Source organism: Bidens hawaiensis, unplaced genomic scaffold (genome assembly GCF_021521415.1).
Source record: "Bidens hawaiensis isolate Kalapana, Puna unplaced genomic scaffold, B.hawaiensis_p1.1 tig00005079_1, whole genome shotgun sequence".
NCBI lineage: Eukaryota > Viridiplantae > Streptophyta > Magnoliopsida > Asterales > Asteraceae > Bidens > Bidens hawaiensis.
The window spans coordinates 740,113-744,263 of record NW_027491323.1 but is presented as its reverse complement, the minus strand read 5'-3'; the positions used below and the strand labels follow the sequence as shown (position 1 = coordinate 744,263).

The 4,151-nt window shown below is 40.3% G+C and overlaps 1 pseudogene; it reads right to left on the bottom strand.

Moving 5' to 3' along the window:
• Positions 1-2,100: 2,100 nt before the first annotated feature.
• Positions 2,101-3,662, bottom strand: LOC143628866 (scarecrow-like protein 13 pseudogene; annotated as a pseudogene).
• Between the last annotated feature and the right edge of the window lie 489 nt (positions 3,663-4,151).

Sequence of the window (4,151 nt, the reverse complement as noted above, 5' to 3'; positions counted from 1 at the left end):
CCCATCTTAACCTTTTCTTACATCAAAATCATGTCGCCCGAGTTGATAGGGTTGACGGTTCCTTTTTACAACTTTCAATTTAACATTTAAACGAAAATTCGCGCACCGCCAACTCGATTGACCAATCACCAACCAAAACAGCCCCGAGTATCCAAATTTTAATTTTCCCACAGCCCTTAGACAACCGAGGGCTGTACAAACTGATTCGGTCGGTCATCCGATCGATTAACGCATCAAACTCAACAATTGCCAATCCTACACCCGATAAACCCTAGTTTTCGAACTAAAATCGATTGACCGGCCTAAACACCTCCATTGGCCATGAAATTATAATATGATGTAAGTGACATACCTAAGAAGATGGCGGAGCACGAACTTCAATTATAACAGCCCCGAAAGATGCGAGAAAGGGCAGCCACCGGTTAAGCCTAAAATGAACTTATCGTTCAATAACGAATATAACATGCAGAGTTTAGCATGCAAAGATGTATTTTATTACACAGGAAAACCATGGAATTAAATTATTAAAATTTTACCAGTGTTGCATAAATATCTTAAGTTTATAAAAATATTTTTATTATATTTTTCTAGTGGACACAAAAATCATAAAAATTCTTCCAACACAGAAAGGTATGTGTAGCTATTTCAGCGCACAACAAAATGGTTTTATTTTTATAAAATTCATTACCGAACCAAATTAAACGATTCCAATTGGGTTTGATTATTAACTCAATATATTAAGTTCCAGAAGTGGAACCAACTAATTTGGACTTGTTGAAAAAGAGTTATGATGTCGGGAAGACAGACCAGAATCTGACATCCCGCATCAGCTTTGACACTCGATTTTATAAAATCATAAAAACCATTCAAATCTCGTCCAAAAATTACGTATTATACCTTTCTGGAAACTAGACTCAAATTAGAACATCATGGAATCAAGAATCGATCAAAAACAGTGGATTAACATCGCGTTACAGACCCTACAATAAACGTATACGAATCTGTCATCAAACAGTTATCATCAAAACTCAATCTTAACGACTAATAAGCGCGTTAATATGATCATTTAAGGTGAAAAAGAGTTGTAGACACTTAATACCGACCTTGAATTAGACTCGGGAGGGCTGGAACTCGGCTGGAGCTGCACGGAAAACGAGGTGGGAGGGCTGTAGCTGCTGCAATCGGGATTAGAGAGAGAGAGAGAGAGGAAGGAGTTTAGGGTTTATGATATAATATTTTTACATCTAGGTCCCCCAACTTGAAAAATGTATTATCTTGGACCAAAAGTTAAATAAATAAACTTACAAGAACGGCTAGGAGGCCCCTCAAGTTGAAGGATCGGCTCTCTAATATAATACAAACTCCACGAATGTCTCATGCCGTTAAACGAAATTGTCGGGTGCTACATACTAATCTAACACTTTAAGTTATAAGAGGCAATGCATTGATTAAAGGGATGGATAAATGGACTTTTGAAACGTATTACAAGGCTCAACATTAGAAAGATGAAACCCCGACTTTTAAACGAACATTTATAAACGATCGAGCCAATTAACGAAATTTACGGGCGTTACACGATAATATTTATTTAAATTTAGTCCACAACGACAAGATTTAAGTATAATCCGTCCACTCTGGCAAGATTTTCTTTTATTTTTTATTTCTTTTTAAGTTTTTTATGTGGTCACACATCCTTTACAGAAGATTTGGATGGATTATTTGGGATCTTTTGATTAATAATATTTTAATTGGACGTTAATTAATTTGACCAATAAGTGTAGACTTATATTCACTAGTCACCATGTTCTATTTCATCTTGGAATTAGATTTCAAGATTCTCAAAATTTTACCCTTCAAAATTCAATTCACTTGACTTTTATATACATTTGTCATATGTCAGTAGTGCTACTACTGACTAGTAGTTGATTAACAAGTGAGGGTCTTGTTCAGGTCAAAACACGTGCTATATATTATTATCTTTCACCAAACAAAATTCTTATTGTATCACATAACATCTAATCAATTACTAGAAGTCCAAGCACAACATCAACAGTTGAATAATATTTGGTACAACAACAATTTAATACATGATATATAAACATTAATCCTATAACGCGAACACACTAAACCTAATTACTCCAAGCCGAGCACGTGACCATCGGCTTATTCTTCCAACCAAGCACAAGAGCACCGTCCTGCTGACCGAGCCAATAATGCTCACTATATTCACTCAACACCTCTTTAACCGCACGCACTGCAGACTCACTCAAAGGCTGAGCCATGAACCCAGCCGCTTGCAGCCTAAACATCCACTTAGCCAACGGCTCGTGTCGTTCAATCCGGTCTTTATCCTCACACGCCACTATGTTAACCATATCCCGAGCCACACAATTCTCCTCAGCCCTGATCCTCTGCACGTCGTCCCGCGGCATTACCATCTTCCTTGGCAACTTCGTATCAATTGACTCAAACATAGCCAAGTAATAACCAATCACCTCTTCAAACCGTTTAACAAAACTCGAGGTGTTCGTGTTTGATTCCTGCTCGAGAAACGTCACGACTTTCGGATTCAACCGTTTGACCAGCTGGATCAAACGGTCCCGATGGTTAACCGTGCTCACACTCTCGTCCGGCATGTGATGCAACATGTAAGGAAAGTTAACCGCCAACGCCTCACCGGCTCGAACCGTTAAGTCCCCCCATTGAACCTCACTGCCCGAAATAGCCGCAGCATGAAACTCAAACGGGACTCGGTTTGCTTCCGCTACTTTAGCCAACCGTTGACCAACCAACCCGAGCCCACCACCTCTCGCATAAGCCGAGTCAGCATCATCCACAGCCGTGATCCGAAGCCTAGGCGGCCCACCAGGCCGCCGAGCCAGGTCTTCAATAAGCTCGACCCACTGGCTACCCTGCGCGATAAGAAAGTCGATGACATGAACATCGGCCTCGTTCTGCATCGCTTCTTTAATGACAACGTTTGCTGAGGTGTACGCGAACTTGTAATACGGGCAAATCTCGTAAAGTATGGACATATAAGAAGTCATCTCTTCCGGGTTCGCTACATACGGCTCGTAACATCTTAACTTGTTGTATATTAAGCTTCCTGAAGACAGTTCTCGTGCCCGTAAGCCTTCTAGCAGATAAGCACCTAATCGTTGGATCGGGTCACCCGTGACGGATACCTTCGATTGTAAGGCTTCCATAAGCTTTTCTGCATCCTGATTCGCGCCATTGTCGATAGCATAGGCAATGTCAATAAGGGTCTGCTTTATATCCAAATCCGAAATCACGAGTTGTAGGTTCTTATGAAAGGGGCTGATAATCGAGCCGTGTTCCAGATCAGACGTGGGGGCTAACAACTCGATCTCCATTTCCCTAAGAGCCTGCTCCATCTCGGGCGAGTTGTGCAGATTCGATAAGCACGATTGCGAAGACTCTTGTGGTGAGTTGTAATTCGAGCATTCGGCTGCGGGAGTTGATTCCAAGGTGAAGAAATGGTCGTCCTGAGAGGAAGAGGAAGGAATAGCGGGCTCTTGGTGTGGCGCGTCATTGTTGTTCAAGATGCTGAAATGGGAGCCTGTCAAACGAAAGGGTTCGACCGTGTCGGGTTGGTGGTACAGCCCGTGGATCGAGGTTCGAGGTTTCCGGGATGTTTGCATCTAATGAAATGAAACCCTAATATGTTCTTCAACACAGCCAATTGGTTATCCTGAAAGATTTAAAAGCAAACTCATAATTAGGGTCTAGGGATATTGAATAATAATAATCATCATCATCAAGCAAAAGCCCTGAAGAACCCTAATTTAAAATGATCAAATCTTCAACAGAAAGAATAAAAATAAGCTGATATGAATAGTAATGAACTAAAACTAAAACCCTAAATAGTGAAGTTAAAAAGAGCAATGGTTAAGATAAAAGATGAAGAAATTTGAAGGTACCTTTGAGGGAGGAGATGTGAAGGTTGAAAACGAGATTGTAAGGTTTGATTTAGAGAGAGATTTGTGAGGTGGGTTTGTTTTGACTAGTTGAATGAATGAATGAATGTCTAAAATGGTGTACTGTTTCTAGATGTTAGTGACGACTTGAGTGCATAAATATGGAGTAAGCAACAAACCCATGTTATGAAACTATTACAATATTATTTGGGT